This window comes from Neophocaena asiaeorientalis, unplaced genomic scaffold (assembly GCF_003031525.2).
Source record: "Neophocaena asiaeorientalis asiaeorientalis breed wild unplaced genomic scaffold, Neophocaena_asiaeorientalis_V1.1 scaffold180, whole genome shotgun sequence".
Taxonomy (NCBI): domain Eukaryota; kingdom Metazoa; phylum Chordata; class Mammalia; order Artiodactyla; family Phocoenidae; genus Neophocaena; species Neophocaena asiaeorientalis.
This window is the reverse complement of record NW_020173697.1, coordinates 1,671,889-1,693,687: the sequence shown is the minus strand read 5'-3', so window position 1 is coordinate 1,693,687 and position 21,799 is coordinate 1,671,889. Positions and strand designations below refer to the sequence as shown.

At 40.0% G+C, this 21,799-nt stretch overlaps 1 protein-coding gene and 1 non-coding gene across 2 annotated transcripts in view; both read left to right on the top strand.

Annotated features, from left to right (window-relative positions):
• Positions 1-21,799, top strand: part of GALNTL6 (polypeptide N-acetylgalactosaminyltransferase like 6) — a 1,130,106-nt gene that overhangs the window by 820,296 nt on the left and 288,011 nt on the right. The gene's annotated exons all lie outside the window — the stretch shown is intronic.
• On the top strand, positions 5,283-5,355 carry TRNAG-CCC (transfer RNA glycine (anticodon CCC)). Its single transcript has one exon. It is a non-coding gene; the product is annotated as a tRNA-Gly (tRNA).

Sequence of the window (21,799 nt, the reverse complement as noted above, 5' to 3'; positions counted from 1 at the left end):
GTTTGTTCTTCTGACCACCTTGATCCAACTTCTCCCTACCCTTACCCCCCACCTCTGGTGTCCACAAGTCTGATCTCTTTTTCTACGAGATTTTGTGTTTTTCTTTCTTTCGCACGTAAGTGAGGCCATACAGTATTTGTCTTTCTCTAACTTATTTCACTTTGTATAATGTCCTCAAGGTTTCTCCATGTGGTTGTAAGGCAGAATTTCCTCTGTTTTTATGGCTGAATAATATTGTTATATATACAATAATTTATTTATCCATTCATCTGTCAGTGGACACGTAGGTTGTTTCCGTGTCTTGGTGACCGTAAATAACGTTGTTATGATCCTGGGGTTTCAGATAACTCTTCAACATAGTGTTTTTCACTTCCTCCAGATACATTCCCAGAAGTGGAATTGCTGGCTCAAATGGTAGTCCCATTTTTAATTTTTTGAGGAACCTCCATGCTGTTTTCCACAGTGGCTGCACCTAATACGTTCCCACCAGCAGTGCATAAGGGTTCCCTTTTCTCCAGATCCTCGCAAGCATTTTTGAGCTCTTGTCTTTTTGATGACAGCCATTCTAACAGGCATGAGGTGATATCTCATCCTGGTTTTGATTTGCATTTCCCTAATGATGAGTGATGGTGAGCATCCTTTCCTGTACCTGTTGGGTTGGTCGTTTGTATATCTTCTCTGGAAATATGTCTATTAAGGTCCTCTGCCCATTTTTTAACTGGATGATTTGGGGTTTTTTGCTATTGAGTTCTATGAGTTCTTTATATATTTTGGATAGTAACCCCTTATCAGAGGTATGGTTTGCAAATATTTTTCCCATTCTGTAGGTTGTTTTTTTCTAAATTAGACATTTTAATCTCCTAATGCTAGATTCTCAGGCAGAGTTTCCAAAAACGGTCTGTTTCCCTCAACAGCCACAAACAACTGTGGGGCAATTTGCCCACTGGCTGTGATCTGATTGCTTTCTAGGGAGTCCAACCTCTAGTGCAGAGGATCAAGAACAGCCTAAGCTATGGGATATAGGGAAGACAGAAGCACATTTCCTTTCTAAGAAAACATTTGCCCATTTGTTAGCCTTTTCTTTGAAAGAATATCCATTCTTTCATAAAGACCATTATTCTACCATCTTCTTTCCTACGCACTGGGAGCAGCCATTGGCATAAACAACTCTCCTCAACTGTTTCTTGATCTGCTTTGGTTTATTTGCGGAATTTGGAACGGCTCTCCTCTCTCCTGATGCATTCTTCTGTGATATCAGTCTCTGGTTCTGGGTCTGATGAAAATACATTCTCTCACAGGTGATTTTTCAGTTTCAAACAGGAGTTAGCAGATGATTTCAGTAAAAGCACAGACAGTGAATAAGGTTGGCTTTGTGGACCAGATATGCTCTGTTGCCACCACTCAGCTCTGCCATTGTAACAAATGCAGCCATGAGCAACATGAAAGGAGTGAGCATGGCTATATGCCAATAAACTCCAGTAAGGGACAGTCACATCTGAATTCTGTACAGCTTTCACATATCATAATATATCATTCATCTTTTGATTTTTTTTCAACTACTCAAAAATGTAAAAATCATTCTAAACCTCTGGGTCACAGAGATAGGATTTGGAGTTGGCTAGTCCCTGGTCTAAAATGTGACCAGGTGACCTGTTATACCTGTGCTTCTAAAGCATTATATATTTTTCTAGACACTGCATCTATGAGTATGTAATGTTTCTCCACCATTAGATGCTGGCCTGGGTGCTACTACGATTTATCCCAACTCTATTCCTTGACCTATTATTATCATCTTTATTTTCTACTGTACATAGTTGATATATGTTGTCTTATTTAATTTTGACTGCTATCCCATGTGGCATAGATAAGAACACCAACACAGAATAGTTAATAGTATGGTTTTGTATATTTGAAATTTGCTAAGAGAATAGATCTTGTGTTCTCACTACAAGAAAAATATTGTAACTCTATGAGGCAATGGATGTGTTCCTTAGCTTGACTGTAGTAATCACTTCACAATGTATACATATATCAAATCATCATGATGTATACCTTAAATATAAAAAATTTTATTTGTCAATTATACTTCAGTAAAGCTAGGGGAAATAAGAACACCAGCACGAAGAGTTAAGGAATTTGCCCAAGATGACATGACTTTTAAGGGGCAGATATACGATTCAAATCTATTTGAGTATTGTACCACAGTTCTCTTGAAAAAAATATATATGACTTCCATATCTTCTCTCAATCATTTATTCTTTTCTCAGGTTTTCCCTCAAACATAACTATCTATGATTACTTTCACATTTTCACCGCTTACAACAATCTTGGGAGCTGAATTCTGGTAATTTTGATCTAATTATATTTTCCCATTAAAACTATGCATTGACTTTTTAATCATCCTAATATGTGAGATAAAAGAATCACTTAGCATACCTTAAGTTTATTAATTTAATTCTTAAAATCTACACTAAAGTGGATCCATAATAATAATGACCAATATTTTTGAGCTAGGCTCAGAAGAGTCTTTACATATGTTTTACTCTTTGATCGTTTAATCTTTATTATCCCTGAGATAAATTGTGTTATTTTCTCCATTTTATAACTGAAAACCTGAAGCATAGGGAAGCTACACAGCTTACCTAAGATTCCACAGCTAATAAGTGACTGAGCCAGAATTTGAACAAAGCCTATCTGACTCCAAGTATATGCTTTATTAACCTAAATAAATAATAAAATAATAATCATAACAAATAATAATAGTAATAAGAAGGAAAGAAAGAACGAAAGAAAGTAAGAAGGAAAGGAGGGAGGGAGGGAAGGAAGGAAGGAAGGAATCTAAAAGGTTTAAAAGTTGTACTGGAAAGAAAAATTAATTGGGATCTAAGAGATCTAAATACTAGTTTTTTTATCCAGATATGTGAATTTAGGCAAGCCACTCTAGCTTCTTTTATTCCCTCTGTATGTCCTTTTCCATCTGTAAACTGAGTGCTTAAGTCTAGGCATCTCCATGCTATCTTCTAGTTCTATCATTTTATGATCCTATTTTTTAAAAAAACCTTCTCCTCCATGCTGACAGAAAAGCACTTTTGAGACCTCAAACTTTATTACATAAGCCCTCTTTGATTATTTAAAATCTGTACTATTTAAGTACAATCAAAGACTGTCAAAACAGATATTTTATGTCTAGCATGGATGGAAATGCGTGATTCCCTGTAGAATGCAGGGGTTACCAAACACTAATCAGTTGAGACAAAGATTCGAGATGAGTATATGCATCTCAGCACAGAATTATAATCAGCCCTGGCTGGGCTCTTTCATGGCAGAGTCGGAAACAGAATGAAAGAGGCCCTGAGCGTAGAGACACAGAGAAGTTTCCATCTTATCGACAGAAACTCTAGCCTCACTCCCATCACAGCTGTATGTCTCTTGTGATTGAAGAGACCCGGGGGTGCCCTTTTCCCAGGCTCTGAATGGAGGTATGGCTTCTGCGGTGTAGCTCGTGGAGGGTAATTAAGGGAATCAAGCAGAATTAGTCAATTGTTATTGCCTGGTAAATAATGAAACCTTATTCTGGTGGTTCTTTTTTCTATCAAAAGAGTAAACTGTGTTCTTGAAGTCTCTGGGATCCTTTGTGGTACTCTTACCCTTGTTGTTTTACTTTCTTCTGAAAAGCAGATTTTACTGATCTAATTGATGGCAAAAAGAACTTCTATGACATGTTTTAGATCACTTTATTCAAGATGAATTAAAAACAGTTAGTGAAGAATATACAACATCAGTGTCTTAAGGCAGATGCTGTTTTGTACGTATAATAGACGTATATATACAAAAGTATATCTATATCTATAAGTTATATAGATATATATAAAGATGTATAGATATATAGGTATAGACATATATAAAGTATATCTATATCTGTATCTATAAGTTTCTAACACTATCCTGTGAATAATGAATTGTAACTTAATATAGAAAAATTAATATCTCATAATGGTATAATACTTTATAAGTCACTTTCCTGACTATTATTGTATTTCTTAGAGCAGTTATTTGTGGATATATTATGATTCCTATATCATAGCTGAGAAGAGTGAAATTCAGAATATCAAGTCATTACTGCAAGAACACATAACTACTAGGTTTCAGGACAAGGACCTGAATGTAAAGATTTGAATGGCACGTCCAGTGTCCTTCCCATCATGCCACAGTGGCCTCAGAGGGAAAGTAACTCTGGAACACCCAGCCCTTCTGATTCACTACCCCCAACTCACCTCAGGGTAACTCTGGAGCATACAGTATTCTCTCCTCATGCTTCAGTATATTTCCTAAGAAGAGCCTTTTCCTCTGTTTATGTCCTGGAGGGAAAGGATGGGAAAAATTCAATTTCACAAAATTAAAACTCTCAGAACAAACAAACTAAAGTTTGTGTGAGAAAAGGGAAGATAAGTAACAAAGGGAGGAGATGGTCATATGACCCTCAACATTTGGTGAACAGAAGCATAGAATCCCTAACCAGGTAGATAATAACCGAGCTGGAGAGATAAAACATGAACAGACAGGATGTAGAATATTGACTTACAGATTTATTCTATTTTACTATATAAGATAATGTAACAGAAACCAAACTGAGGTCTTATTTTAGATCACTAAATGCAATTTTACAAGAATGGTAACCTTAGAGTCTCTTAAGAAGGTAAAGTTGATTCCATTAATTTTTCTTTTTTTAGTGTGGCAAATTCTTAGTAGAAGTTGGTGTCATGTACAATAAACCAATGGAATCTAATATACATAAAATCAAGGTGACAGAATATGAAATAGTGTAATCAAGGATAAGCTCAAAAACAGCCATTTGTCTAGTAGAAAATTTGTAAAGGAATTTGGGCTAGAGTTTTCAGATAAAATACAGGATAGCAGTTATATTTGAATTTTAGATAAACAAATAGTTTTTCAGTATAAGTACGTTCCAAATATTGTGCCCTGTATTTTATTGGCTATCCTGTTTTGGGTCAGTGTATATGGGAAGTGCTAGCAGGACTCAGCTATGCCTTTGCAATGAGTGAGCTGGGGCAGTGCTTTCTCCCCACTTGGAAGGGCCTTTATTGATGGCTTTGTGAATGTGACATTTAAAATCATTTTAACCTGGTCAATTCCATGAAGTTTTGCAAACAGAGATTTTAATTTGATATCCTGCCTGAAAGTGTTCCCCGAGAGCTAAGAGAAGGAAATTAGGGGAAAAAAAATCTGAGCCTCTCCTATACAATAAAGTTGATATTAGGACTTCCCTGGTGGTCCAGTGGTTAAGACTCTGTGCTCCCAATGCAGGGGGCCCAGGTTCGATCCCTGGTCAGGGAACTAGATCCTGCATGCAGCAACTAAGAGCCTGCATGCCGCAACTAAAAGATCCCACACGCTGCAACCAAAGATCCCTCACACCGCAACAAAGATCCTGCATGCCACCACTAAGACCCAGTGCAGCCAAATAAATAAATAACTTTTTTTAAAGTTGATATTCATGATATTGCCTTTAATTCTTAAACACACTTCCCCAAAGTGTGAAACAGGGCTGTGAGCCCGTCCCCTGTGCTTCTTCCTCTCATTAGCTCAGCTTCTGTGAGAAATGTGGGGTGGGCTGGAGAGACTCTGCCCAGAGAGAGAGACCTAATCCAGCCAAACATCAAACATCATCAGAGCCAAAGAAACACAACCCAAGGTGGCATCTGCCCTGTCCTCCAAGGGGCACTTCTGTTTCTTGAATCATAATGTCCTGTGGTCACATCCTCAGAGCCAGGCAGAGCCCAGATCCCAGGGCTAGAGAGACTTCATTCTCTCTCATATGCATGTGCTTTACTTGGTGATGGAAAGTGGTCCATCACGTCCTTGTAAGGCAATATGAAAATACTTTGGCAACTGGAAATGTTTGCAGCCAACATGACGATGTCACTTGTTAGAATCAATGTGCCAAAGCGTGTACAATAATTCATTTAACTCTTTTAACTCAAAACACTTTTTACACTGAACCTTGAAAAACAATTTGCATTTATTTTGGTTGGAAAGCCATGAAAAAGTAATCTCACAGCTTTACTAGAATAGATATGGCTCTTATTATCTGTCACTTGGCCATAACTACGCAGTATGTAACAACTTCCAACCAAAGATATTACAGTCGGAAACGGACAGGGACAGTGTCACAGTTGAGTTCTCTTTGTTAAGGATTTAGTTAGCTGCTGAGCCCTTGACACGTAAACTGAACAGAATGAAGCAGTTGGTGAAACACTGGCCACACACAGCAGGAAGGATGATTTTTCACAAAAAACTACCAGCTGACTGATAGCATTATTCTTTATTTTAAAAACAAATTGGTGGAAGCAGAGGTTGGCTTTCTTTTGTGTTACTAGTTTGAACTGTAGGCGTTACACAGACGCCATTCTCGTGACCTCCAGGAGATAAATCGTTCCCCAAATCACGGATTCACTCATCTGCCACAAACAGAAATCATGCAAGCCAACCCCCAACTGTGCAAGGCCAGCTCATCCAACTTTAGATGAATACAAAAATACAGAGAGATAGCTGTCCGTTCTTCACAAAAATTGCTAGGAGTGAAAAGATATCTTTATCCACCCAGTTATTAGCTATTTCAGTAGCTTGACAACACAGTAAACAAGATCAAAACCTTTAAAACGGAGTTAAGAAATTTTTATACATGAGCAGAAAGTTCATTATATTGGGTTGGCCAAAAATTTCGTTCGGGAAAACCCCGAACGAACTTTTTGGCCAACCCAATGTAAACCATCAGATATTATTGAGTACGACAGCTTTTACTTCTAGATCCCAGATTTCCAACTAGTTCACTCATTCATAATTTCACTTGCATGCCTTTGTTTATAAGGGCATTTATTCAATTAACATCTACTTAGCAGCTATTCTAAAATATCTAACTTAGATGCTGGGGAATACAAGAAATCATAAACCATTTTCTGTTCTCAAGAACCTTCAAATTTGGTCATATATATATTTTTTGAATGTTAAATAATGATGCAATAAATTAGATGACCCCAAAATACATACGTGTTAAATAAGTAAAACATATTAGGGTCCATAAGAGGGAGAAATCAAGGTCATGGAAAAGTATGAAGAAATTGAATGGACCTCTTAAGTAACTGTAGAAGTTAAATGGGGGAGAGACCAGAGGCATTTTGGGAAGGAGACAAAGGAAAGACTGGATATAAGACAGAGCTGTCCCCATGGGTGACAGGCATGGCCTGGTGGAGTCCTGTGAACACCAGTGACAGTGGGACTCACACAAGATTGAAAACTGAACCCACTAAAAATAATAATAATGATAAGACAATTGTGAAAATGGACGACATATTTTATGTGTACTAATGAGACACATGAAGAGTCATTGCTAAGGAATGCCCTCTAAGTAGTTACCATATTTTAAATTCTTAACAAGGTGTCAAATGTTCTCCATTTCTGAGTTTCTGTAGCTTCCATATATTCATCCACTCAAACATCCCTTCAACTTAAAGGTAGAAAAGTTTTCATCTTCTGATACCACGGTCACCTTTGGAGAAAACTTCCTATATTCCAAGTACTACAGGACTCTGCATGCTCTTCTGCACGAGATTAGGGTAAGGAAGACGGCTCCAGCTTGATGACATATTCTGACAATCACATTTGCTAAGTGATACACCTCACTCAGGATGGGTACTTCTCTATCCTCTCTTCTCTACCCACGGTAGAAGAATCCACTGAGGGGAAACACACTGAGCATTTTTCCTGCCGAGTCCAAGATTTTTCTCAATGCTGTTGCCCAACACACTGGTCAGAATTGATGCATGAAATAAACTACATGAGTGTACTTCCATCTACTCTGTTCAAAGCGCTGTGTGAGGTTCAGTCTAGGTAGACCTCGTGTTTAATGAGTACACGCTCAAGATTCTTGAGCGTTACATTATACAAAATATTCTAACTAGTACTTTCAACAGTCTTAGGAAACAAACAATCATCCCCTTTTTACATAGGAAGGAACCAAAATCCAGAGAGATTAAACAGCATGCCTAAAACCATATAGGTATTATTGATGGAATCAATTTTCAAACCCAAGCCTTTGACTCTCAGATCGAATGCTGGGGTATCAAAAGCCATAAAAAAAAAAATAAAGGACACACCAGCCTTCTGTCTCCTAGGAATTTAATCAGTAAGATAACCAGACACAAGTAGATGTATGCTTTTTTGGACTGTTGTTTATAACAGTGGAAAAAAACCTGAATTCTCATCAATTTGCAATTGATTGAAGAAATGTTAGTTCCCACATAAAATGGAATATTACGTAGTCCTTAAAATTCTGTTGTAAGTTTATATTTACTGGCAAAATTTTATGATAGCGCTTGTATCAAAATTGCTGAAATAAAATATAGTGATTAGTGTCAACTGCTGGTGAGGGACACTCATATGTTGCTGATAGGCATGAAGAATAGTATAGCCCCTCTGGAAATAATTTGACATTTCTTACAAAACATGAGTTTACCATAATAACCTAGCAATTGTACTTCTGGGCATTTTTCCCAGAGAAATGAAAAACTTCCGTTCACACAAAAACCTGGAGGTGAATTTTCATAATGGCTTTATTCATAATAGCCAAAGCCTGGGAAAAAAAACCCAAATGTTTATCCTTCTCACCATCATGTGTCTGCTCTTCCACTGAACTACTTTTTTTTTTTTGCGGTACGCGGGCCTCTCACTGTTGTGGCCTCTCCCGTTGCGGAGCACAGGCTCCGGACGCGCAGGCTCAGCGGCCATGGCTCACGGGCCCAGCCGCTCCGCGGCATGTGGGATCCTCCCGGACCGGGGCACGAACCCGCGTCCCCTGCATCGGCAGGCGGACTCTCAACCACTGCGCCACCAGGGAAGCCCGCACTGAACTACTTTTAATCCCCATGACACATGATTCATGTTCCACCTTCTGCATTTCCTCATGCTGCTTTCTCCACCTGAAATGATCTCACTCTTCAGACTCGACATTTCCGAACCCTACCCATTGTCTTCATTGACTAGTAACGTGCTTATTACTCTGTGAATTCGTGCTCATTCTAGGTTGAAGTCAATTCATTTTTGTTCAAAGAGAAAATTGTGAAACTCACGGTACTTACCAATATTGAAGTTACCTGCATATGTGTATCTCCCTGACAAGACGTTTATCCCCTATAGCACTTAAGATACTGTCTTGAACATAGTAAGCAGTCCAACAATTGAGTTCTCAAATTTTCAGATGTATAGGTGAACATACTGTGGGAAATCACCATAAATAGGCAAAAAGGGGGAGGTATGTAGAAGGGCAGAAATGGAAACAAAAAAATTCAACAAGATTAATGTAGGTGCAGTTTTGAAAAATCTGGAAAATGAAACACCAAAGTCAGTCATTTAGTAAATCGTGTTCGTTAGTTTAAAATCTAACTAATCATTGGCATTTGCTCACTTGTTTTTCACGGGCATTTCTACTTGATTATAGATGTCTCAATTGCTAAAATCATAGCCTTAGCCAATACAGCACTCAAGACATGTAGTGCTTGGAAAAATGGGAAAATGTAGTCCCGTTTCATTTAGTCCCAGTCTCTTCCTCCATTTATCTGTTTATTCAGGCTTCTAGGGACCTCTATTATGGCAATACCCCAAGGCACAAAGAAAAGACTAAGCTGAAATTAATCAGCAGAATAAACCCCCGAGTCTGGAACCCTCAGCAGTGCTGTGCAGAATGCCTCACTGTCAAGAAGAAGGGACTGAAAATTCTTCTCAGCCACTTTCCTCGAGTTCTCAGACCAGTTTTTAGGTCCGCTTCTCATCCACCCATCTCTCCCCCAGCCACTGCTCCATATTTTAAAACACTAGGTCACAGTGACTTCTCTTTCTGAGCCTACAAGGAAATAAGAAGTTTATCCTTTCTATAACTTTCCCAGATAAATTAAAAAAAAAAAAAACTGGCTGCTTTCATGGACTGTTAGAGAACAGCGGGGTGGGGGGCAGGGTGCAGAGTCTACTTCTGGCTTCACATCATCTCCATCCCTCCTCTCCAGGCCCGTCTCAGGTTCAGGCAATCAACAGGTAATCTGCCCTCCAAGGCTCAGATGCTTCTCGTCCTCTGGCAGAGTCACATGGGAAACACAGCGCTATCCTTGATGAGGGTTCCCCAAAGAGATGACGTGAGAGTCCGCGAACTCCAAGTCCATGTTAGAAACTTGACTGATATTCAAAAGAATTATACCACCCTATGTCAGAGAGAATCCTGTGGAGATTAGGTTTCTGTGAGCAAATCAATCCTCCCCACGCAGAGAATTAAGGCGAGGTCATCGTGCCCCCCTGATCTCAGATACCCACCGCCCGATCCGCCAGCCTGCCGGGCTCCGCAGCGCACCAGCTGCCTCCAAGCAGTGAGGATGTATGGACCATCGGGGTCCCGTCCTCCGGGGTCCCTCCCTCCTCCAATGTGGTCCTGCAGCACCACATCACACGAACAGAACCTCAGGTCCCACTCAGACCGACTAAATCAGAGCCTTCGTTTTAACAGGGTCCCCAGGTGATTCATATACACAAACGCACACCGGAGTGAGAGAAGCGATGCTCTGACCTGCTCCGGAGCTTCGTCTGCAATACTATTTTCTCCAAAAGAATATACACACAAAGATGATATTCTGGCAACATAGTCATTAGATGTGAATGCAAGAACGCCAGCTACGTACATGATTGTTTTAATAAAACAACGTACACAAGCAAATGTCTATAGAGGAAACCTGCAAAAACTAGAGGGAAACACTAGTAAACACTTATTTCCTTTTTAACTGTATTAAAACCTTGTGCACTGGGATAGTGAGTGACTGAATTGTGCCCTTTCCTAAATACAGAAATAGGACACATTGTTCTGTGCTGTCCTTTGAGTTTCTATGTACCTCTAGGAATAATTTTTTTCTTTAGAGGATCCAATCATATATGCATTTTTCAGAGCACTTTAAATCATCTATATTTTGTTTGTTTCTGGGCCTCTCCCCTTTGTGGTCAAGATAACGTGATTTGTGTTTGCTTCACTTTCAGTCTTACGCACATAACAGAAACAACAGTATAACGGTTTCTTATGAGAACTTCCCATTGTCACGTTATCCTCAGCTCTGTGGTGCAGGTAACATTATAACCCTCCTTTTCCAGGTAAGAGGCTACAGCTCTGAGAATTCTGGTGATCGATTCAGGGTGATGAAGCCAGTAAATAAATGACAAACCCTATACGTACAGCCAGTTTTGTTGACTCTAACTCAAGGTATAAGTGAATTTTTTTGCTGTTAAGTGGAATCTGCTGAAACAGAAACTTCTTTTATTTATTTTTTGTTGGTTTGGTTTGGTTGGTTCTTTTGTGTTTTTTTAAAACATGTTTCCAGTTTTATTGAGAAACAGCTGACATACATCACTGTATAAGTTTAAAGTGTACAACATGATGGTTTGATTTACATATATTGTGATTACTGCAGTAGGTTCAGCTAACATCCATCAGCTTATGTAGATATAATTTTAAAAAAAGAAAAAAATTTTCTCCTTGGGATGAGAACTCTTAGGATTTACCCTGTTAATTTTTCTGTACTACACCACATAGCAGTGTTAGCTATAGTCAGTGTACTGTACATTTTATCCCTAGTAATTATTTCTCTTATAACTGAAACAGAAACTTCTTTTAAAAGATCTGTATTTCATAGAGGTTTGCTTTTAGTCTACAAAAATAAACAGACAGACAGACACACACACACACACACACCACACCTTCTAAGACTTTGAACCTGAAACGTGCACCTGCTGTGTTTGGTAAGAGGTGCTTTGTAAGTCAGCCTGAACGGGTGCTTTCCAGTGAATAAGTCTTGTTAATCACTCCTTGAAGCTACTGAACTTTTCCTTTCATGATCCTTCCAATTTATGCATTTCAGTGCTAAGGTAATATGTGACTGCATTTCGGGGAAAATAGTTTTAGCACTTGGCAGATGGCAGAGAGCAGAGCGTCGCTTTCCATTGCTCCTCCAGGCTGGGTGAAAGCCCCGAGGAAAACACAGAAGTTGTGAAGCAGCCTCAGGATCAAAAATATTCAGTTCCCGGCGGCTTCTCTAAAGGCAGAAAATGTGGGCTTTTACAGCTATAAATAAGCTCGAAGTCTACTCAGAGGAACTGGATGTACGACATGTCCTAACTATCCTTCTTAGAATTATTTTGAGATCTGGTATTTAGAATGGATGGTCAATGTGTTCTGAGAAATAGGATACATTGTCATAATGTTTCCTAGAGGTCATTCTCTCTTTATTCACCTGGCTTTAAGAATGAATTACAAAATTTCATGACTTGATTAAAAATGAATAGGACAGCTGCAGTCCACCAAAGGGGAAAGACCCCATAAATAATGCATAGGGCAAACTATCTTAGGAATAGTTAATAAATTTAGATTTGTGGTAAATTATTAAAACTGGGTAGCATGTGTGATTCAGTTATTTTGCCCAAGTTTGGAACGTTTCTATTTTAATGGATTTGGCGATAGCCTCCTTTCTATAGACCAAAGTGAGACACCAGAAACTACGGGAATAAATTGGGGATATTAAGAAAGAATAGATTCTTTGACATTTACCATCATCTGGGGAAAAAATCTCTCTTAGAATTTCTTATTAGAATTCTCTGACAGTATGAATGATACACTGGGCTCTTCAGTGTGACAGGCACTGCACTAAATGTCTCACATGCGGGAGTAATAGCGCAGTGACCTTGAGGGACAGGTCTTAACCCACCCTACCTGACTGACTGGTGACTGAAAAGACTGTCCTCAGAATAAAGAATCCAGGCACGGAACCACCACAGTGCTCGCACTCTGCCTCAAAGGATCTCTCTCTCTCTCTTTTTCATTTTTTAAAACTTATTTTAGTTTATTTACTTATTTTTAGCTGTGCCACGTGGCATGCAAGATCTTAGTTCCCCGACCAGGGATTGAACCTGTGCCCCCTGCAATGCAAGCACGGATTCTTAACCACTGGACCTCCAGGGAAGCCGCCAAAGGGTCTCTTCTTGAGGAGGAAATTGCCACCATCTGGACAGCTTGGACCATCTCTCAAAGAATTGAAAGTTCACTTTTTGGACAACCCAGAAATTTCCCTCTTCTAAATATCCCCCCACATAATGTTTATGGAGAGATGACATCTAATTCTTCAGCAGATATCTCGTGCTAAATGAAAATGCACTTCTGTGAGTTACCACCTCATACCTGTTAGCATGGCTTTCACCAAAAAGACAGAAGATAGCAAGTGTGGCCGAAGTTGTGGAGAAAAGGGAACCCTCCTAACGCTGTTACTGGGAATGCAAGTTGGTACAGCCCACTGTGGAAAACGGTATGGAGGTTCCTCAGAAAATGAAAAATAGAGCCGCCATATGATCCAGCAATTCCACTTCTGGGTATTTGTCTGAAGAAAATGAAAACACCAACTCAAAAGATACATGCCTCCGCATGTTCACTCAAGCATGATCCACAATAGCTACGACATGGAAACAACCTAAGTGTCCATTGAAGGATGAATGGATAAAGAAGGTGTGATATACATACACAATTCATGTTATTCAGCCATAAAACAGGAGGAAATCCTGCCCTTTGTGACAACGTGGATGGGCCTTGAGTGCATTATGCTAGGTAAAATAAGCCAGACAGGGAAAGACAAATAGTATATGGTATCATTTACGTGTGAAATTTAAAAAACAATAATACTAAAGGCAAAGGCAAAGAAACAGCAAGTAGAATGGTGGTTGCCAAGGGCTGGGAGGTGGGAGAGAAGTGTTGGTCAAAGGATACAAACTTTCAGTTATAAGATAAATACATTCTGAGAACGGTACACACGGTAACTATGGTTAACGATAATACATCGTATATTTGAAATGTGCTAAGGAAGGAGATCTGAAACACTCTCACCAAAAAAAAAAAAAAAAACCAAACCAAACCAAAAAAATAGCCCAACAACTATGGGAGGTGATGGATGTGTTAATTAACGTGACACTTGATCTGTGGTGATCACTACCCAACGTATACATACTTAAGACCATCACATTGCACACTTTAAATAGATACCATTTTTCTTATCAATGATAGACCAATAGAACTAAGGGTGGGGAAGTATGGACGTCTAGTAAGAGGGTCTCTGTGCCAGTGCTCTGGCTCCACTGCTTGCAGCCATGCTGGGCTCTCTACAACGCATGACTGCTGCACCCCTTGGATCAGGGTGGTGAACTTTCCTCCCACCAAGAGTGCCCAAGATGCTAGTGAGATCCCTGAGCGGCCCCCTTCCTGAAAGACATCTTCTCTTTTTATATGTGCTCATATATGCCTGTGTCCTGTGTGTCTGCCCAAGGGTAGGGCCTTGTATACCCTCCAGGGGCGAACACACACCTCTGTGTGAGTGTCGGTTGTACACATTCACAACCCCCGCTCCATGGTGCCACAATGGTAGCTTGAAATCAGCCCTGCTGGGAGTGTTTACACCATGGGAATCGGTGCACATTACAAATGGTAGTGTTTCATTGTCCACAGAGCCAGTCTACCCCTGACTAGAGGTTATACATCCCCACCCCTGCTACCTAGAACTCTCTCTTCTATATACTCTGTAATGAGCTGAGGTTAGGATGTGGTTATAGCTGAACTGATATATTACATATGTTTATTACTAATAGTCATTATTAACGTGAAAAAGATAGATTGCGTTATATCACAGAAAGAGAATTAAAGAGTTAAAGCACTTTTCTATTCTTTGAATTGCTATTTCCAAAGCAAACTTGGATGACCCATTTTATTTGCTCCAGGTCGATAAAATGGAAAGTAAAAAACTTACCCTAGCTAATTCAGAGTATCGTCGTATGACGGAAATGTGCTTGCATCTGTGAAGACATTTTTGAAAATAAAATTTTAAAAGTCAACTTACTTTCCTCTTATTTTTAAGAAATTTTAAGAAAATGTTATCTTTTATATTTTCAAGCAGTTCACATCCCTTATTTTATATAGGGGTGAGGTATTATTCTTGCCATTCCACCTACTTCCAGCAAGGGGCGAGATCTTCCCATTCCAGGACTTTTCCTTCGGAGTAGGTGCCCATTGGTTACACAGCATTTATTCATCTGCTGATGGTTCTTGCCTGTCTCTTTATTCTTCACCATGTTCATTACACCAAATGTTTCTTGGTGTCCTGGAAAGGAGATCAAAGAGTATGAAACCATCCCAAGGAATGTTTAATATGTTGCTTCCGCCTCACCAACATTTTCTATGTAATGTTTTTAATATTAAAGAAAGCTAGGTGATAATTTATCTAGATGACACACCTTTCAGCTAAAGCTCGTGCTTTAAAAACAAAAAAGCACATCCAGTATGCAAAGTATACAAAGCCTTTAAGGTATCCCTATTTGAGAAAAAATATTATAAACTGTCTTTAAAGTATATAAAGTATATCTGTGAATAATTTTAAGAGAGCTCAGACTAAGAATTGACAGTGACAAAATATTAGAAATTAAAATAACAGTGATTTTTTTGTGTGTCCTGGAGGAAAGTTTAGAAATAATATGGTAAGGGCTTCCCTGGCGGCGCAGTGGTTGAGAGTCCGCCTGCCGATGCAGGGGACGAGGGTTCATGCCCCAGTCCGGGAAGATCCCACACGCCGCAGAGCGGCTGGGCCCGTGAGCCATGGCCGCTGAGCCTGCGCGTCCGGGGCCTGTGTTCCGCAGTGGGAGAGGCCACACCAGTGGGAGGCCCGCGTACAGCAAAAAAAAAAAAAAAAAAAAAAAAAAAAAAAAAGAAATAATATGGTAAAAATCTCAATCTGTCAGGAGAAAGGTAACAAAAACATTCAATTAAATAGAATTAATTCAGCTCATTTTTCTAAGGAAAAACATCAAATAATTTTAAAATAAGCTCATAATGAAATTTTAATGTTACCTTCCTGTTGATTTGTCTCGGTGATACTACAAATTTAACCCCAAATACTACACCCTCTAAAAAACAAATCTGATTCTGATATTCAAAATGGTGACCCTTTGTATTCTTTGCATCTCAATTTATTTAACTAACATTTTGATCCCTCCTACGTTCAAGACACTATACCAGGTCCAGTGGGGACTATAAAACTTAAAATAAAGAGAAGCTCTTTCTGCACCGAGACAATTTATAATTGAATGGTAGGTTTAAATGTGCAGAAAAAATATACCCCAAGAAAAGACAAATCAGGCAATAGTCATATTATGGTCATAAAGCACAATGAGGGCCCAGAGAGTGCAATCACTTCAGGTTGCAGACACAGTGGAAGGCGTCCCTGGAGCAGGACCCCGGGCAATACCCAACGAGTGCATCCTTCCTGAAGCAGGAAACGGAGCAAATGCACGTCAGGGAATTTTTCCCAATTAAAGAAAGAAAAAGGAGTCTCACATCTCTCAGCCAACCTGAAAATTTAATGAGCCAGACCATAACATTCCCCCAAACCTTCTGGTTAACATAATTTCTACTGGACTCTTCTTTAAGTAAATGAGTGAATCATTGGCCTTGATGATCATGATGGATTTAGTGAGGAAGGAGGACCTGGCATTGTCTTTGGTGTGTGTCAGAACGCTAAGAGACATGCCACAGAGAGAGCATTATAGAAACACAAAGCTCTAAGAGAGACGGGATCCCAGCCCCACCCCATAATTAGCCTGCAACACAAAACTAGTCCAAATGAAGGACTAAACATTTTGGTTGAATAAAGGGCCGGAAACATCGAGATGCTGGATAATCAGGGAGCATTGATGGAGTCAGCAAGGTTTCCACGGAGAAGGACAAGGTAACAGCTGAGACTTGAAGGGTGGTTGGAATCAGGGGGTTAGAGGCCAGGGTAACCCAGGCCACTGGCAACATGCATAAGGGCACAGAGAACACAAAATGAACACTCGGCAAAAAGGGAGCAAGCGTGAATGTCTGGACAGAGGGTGCATGGGGTCATTGTCAAGAAAAGATGAGTACATCAGGCAAAGGAAGACGTGAGAAAGTGTCACAGAAATACCGTTTGCTGTGGTGAGAACAGCATCCTCTGCTTGGGACTGCTGGGTAACGTGACGCGGATTAAGCAGATCAGGTCTCTGTGGAATACAGCAGCATCCTTGCCCAGCTATTTTAAAGAAAGGGACTGATTTTTAAATGTTAGATGATTCAGACTCTTCAGGAGAACCAAGAAAAATGCTACTTCAATAGCCCAGGGCTCTCCTGGTGAACGCAGCTCTGTGGTCCCTGATGTCGCGTGATGCTGAGGCTGGGTGTCTGAAGTGCCACAGAGGTGACCCAGATAAGCCGAGTGTCTCTGCCACCCGGCTTGTTAAAGAACCCTCCTCATTGCTCAACCCACCTCCCGCATCTCAGAAGACGCATCTGACAAAGGGCCCTCGGTCACAGGCACGTACCACAGCTGCAAGGAACTCTGGGAATGTAAAGTTGCTCTTCCAGACTCTGTAACATAGAGACCAGAGAAGGGGAGGGTTAGCAAGGGCGTGGTTATCGGGTTCACTCAGTCTAATAAAGTTTAAAAAGAAAAAGCTGTCAAGCTTTAGATAAAGACTGAAATCTATATAAATTATCAAAAAAATAGACATACCTATGGTGAATGGAAATTTTTTCCTCAAAATCCAAGATGGGGCTTCCCTGGTGGCGCAGTGGTTGAGACTCCGCCTGCCGATGCAGGGGACACGGGTTCGTGTCCCGGTCCGGGAAGATCCCACACGCCGCGGAGCGGCTGGGCCCGTGAGCCATGGCCGCTGAGCCTGCGCGTCCGGAGCCTGTGCTCCGCGGCGGGAGAGGCCACAACAGTGAGAGGCCCGTGTACTGGGAAAAAAAAAAAAAAAAATACAAGATGGTATGACTTAGCTGCTTTCTGGAAAAAAAATTTTTTTTTTTGCAAATAGAAGTAGCGTGTGTTTATCGCCGATTACTTGGAATACACAGAAATGTATACAGAAGAGCGGGGAAAAGCATCATGGATTTTAACCTCCAATAATTACTGTTAATACTCTCTATATATTACTCTGTTTGCATATCTCAACTCATATTCTATAATTTGATATTCTGCATTTTCAATTTTTCTATCAACTATTTTTCAGTTGTTGGACATTTTGACTATTTCCAGATTTTCACAATTATAACTAACTCCGAAATGAAATATGTTATTAAATATTTTGCTATAGTCTGGATGATTTCTCTGGATGGGTGGAATTACTGGTCGAAAGAGAGGATCATTTTAAAGTCTCTCAATACACACTAACAAATTCCTTTCCATGAAGCTTATAGCAATTTATACTCATGTCTGAAATGTATCCATATTGTAGCACTTTTGCTGGAACCAGCTATTCTTATTTTTAAATTATTTTCCAATATTATGTGTAAAAATCATATGTCATTGTTTAAATTTGAATTCCTTTTGTTATAAAGTAAGGTTGAACTACTTTGAAAACACTTCAGACCAAGGAGTTCTTCCGTTATGAATTACCTTTTTATTCCTTTTATTTATTTTTTATGGGAAGTAGATGGCCTAAGAAACTTCTTCCCTTACTATTATGCTGTATAAAAAGAAGACAGAATATAAATGTTTTAGATGATGAGAAAATTGCAATATGCTAAATAAGTTGTTAAGTGGAAGTTAGGATTGTCTGGGACATAACCCTAGTATTTTATCATTGGGTTCTTCAAGGCAACATCTATAGTTTTCCACAGTATAGCCTTTGGGGTCATTGGGAGTCTGCGAAGGGACCATGGTGGTGACCCAGAGTGACACCTCCAAAGTCAAGGATGCTAACTAGCCACTCTTGTACAAAAAGAACAGGAGAAAATTAAATAAATGAAAATTGTAGTATGAGAGCTTAACCTTAGAATAAAGCTCTTTAAGCGGCATCAACTCTAGGATTGGTTGGGGTGTGTATAAAATTGCAGAGTACCTTCCTAGTGAATGAAAAATAGATCACATTCCCCCTCTCTCTAATTCAGAGCACTAATTAAGTTCCAGCAGCCTCTACCTAATTTTTAAAATATGTAAAATTTCAGTCCTGAAATTGTTAAGAGACTATAAATTAGGTTATCTGTTGGGATTTGGGAAAGGAGCTGATTGCTCCCATTCCCTCATCCCACTTACCTAATAAGGCATTAAATGCTGTCTCTCTTTCAACCATCTCAGGAATCCCTTTATTTACCCTCATCCTCCAACACCAGTGGTGCTGTCCTGATCAAGGACACTGTCATTCTCCTCACCTGGACCAACATGCCACCTCCTCGCAGGGTCCCTCACTCTACTATTACCCAAAGCACAAGTCCAATGTCTCTCTCCTGATTCCCGGATCCCGTATAAACCCTTTACCTTGCGTAGGAGACCCACCCGATCTGGCTGCTCCCTGACTGTCCAGCCCCGTGTCACCGCTGTCCTTCTGCATCTGGAGTTCCAGCCGTGGGGGAGATGCTCCTGGGGCTTCGGCCAGACAGCTCACCCTCTGCCTCCAAGGATTCAGTGAAGCCCCTGACAAGCTGAACCCTTGCAGTGAACCCTGGAGATCTGGATTCATTTCACCTGGCGTGAAGCCTCGGAAACTTCCTATTCTGAAGCTGCTTCCACTGTACCTCAGGCCGCTGTTCTCTTCGACTTGAACGACAAGCCCTCTGTGACTCTGAATGACGCCGCTTTTTATTGGGTTCTAGGGCACTGACCACCCCACGTGTGCAAATCATCACAGCAGAGATGCCTCGCAGGAACTCCACCATTTAGATACTTATGACACGGATATATTGTTTAACAATTCCCCTGGGAACAAAAAACCTTTTTAACAAAATTGGTCTGTGTACGGAGGGCTCAGAAGGCCTGGTACCTGAGCAGTCAGGGAAGGCAGATCTGAAGCTGCTGTGCTGTTTCTGTAAAAGACTTCTCAGGGGGCTTCCCTGGTGGTGCAGTGGTTGAGAGTCCGCCTGCCGATGCAGGGGACGCGGGTTCGTGCCCCGGTCCGGGAGGATCCCACACGCCGCGGAGCGGCTGGGCCCGTGAGCCATGGCCGCTGAGCCTGCGCGTCCGGAGCCTGTGCTCTGCAGTGGGAGAGGCCACAACAGTGAGAGGCCCGCGCACCGCAAAAAAAAAAAAAAAAAAAAAGGACTTCTCAGGGCTGGGCGTGAAGTGGGGAAAGCCAGCAACCTGTGGAACCTGCCAGAGAGCGACAGGTCTCCAAACAGAGGCTGGAACAACACGAGGAAATTGAGAACACTTCCTCCAGCGCTGAGACCTTACACCCGATCTGAAGTTCCTTCGCAGAGGGAGAAACCCACCCAATCTCAGGAAAGCCCCTTGTGCTGCCATCAGCTGACAGGAGGCATGTGTTTCCTTATACCCTTAACCATTTTGTATTATTTTTACCACCGGAGATAAAATCGAATCAAGTGGACTGACTGTTAAGGAAAGAGTTATTTCTATTCTTTGGAAACTAAACTGATAGGATACACTAAATATTACTTAATCTTTCTTTGATGGTTCCAGAGTATCCCGTGTTCATAATTATGATTACCAATTACTTTCGTAATCACTATAATGTCATGGAAAGCATACTACCTAACTGAGCTTGGCCATTCACTACTTGTATAATCTTTGGCATATCATGCTTGCAATTCATCATCTGGAAGATAAAGATAATTCTATGTACCTCATTAATTTTTGTAAAGATTAAATCATATCGTATACTGCTCCCATCACAGTTTGTAAGGCATAGTTGAAACGCTATAAATGTCTTTCCCCTTTTACTTATGCCTTTATAGTGTAGATATGGAAAAAGTGGTCAACGGCTTAAAAAATCAGAGTACTAGACAAAAGATATAATAATTAACTTTACCGAAGCCAAAACAATCAGGAAAGACATGTAAACCATGACAGAAATGGATGTAGGTTATCTTTTGTGTAACCGATTCATTCACTTACAGACATTAATCATTATCTCACAAATTCGAAGATTTATCTTTTTAGGTTAATGATTTCCTGATCACATGTGCTTTTCCTTCCCTGATGTTATTCTGTTGATTATAATATTTTAAATTCTTATAATCTTCCTACTGTAGATCTTGAGATGAAATGGAAAATAATTTTTAAGTATTTGATCTTGAGCTCAAATGAAAATAACTTTTAAGCAATGGCATAAATTAATTTTTAAGCAACATGTCCAAAAGGATCCACAGATACGACCCCCTCATAGGTCATTGTGAGGTCTGCTTTCATTGATTCCTCCTTGTCAGAGGTCGAGTTTTCATCTCCCAGAGATTGAGCTAAATTTTATATCATTTTTCATATTTGATAAGTATGTTTTCGTTCCACTTTGTTTTTATTATCAATATTTTTTCTCTTCAAGGACTTGTAATCTTGCACAATATTCCCAAGTCGTTAAACTTATTAAAGGCTTCCTTCCTGGGCATTAAGCTTCCTTTGTCATCTCTAGTGCATTATTCATTTGTTGTGCCTTGGTCAGGGATAACATGTGTCACTAGATCAATACCAAGGAAGCTCTGTGTAACTTTCCTAATTATACCTCTAAATTTCCAATTGCCTAATTCTTTGCCTATTACAAATTAGGATACCTTCCTATTTTCCATAGTACAAGACTTGAGAAGACTATTTGGGGTTTTAATTTTTCTCTTTACAAATCACTCTCATTCTTATTTTTCTACCCTTCAGGTCAAAACTTAAGAAAATGTTTCAGGTAATTTGAAAAGTTTGAAACACAA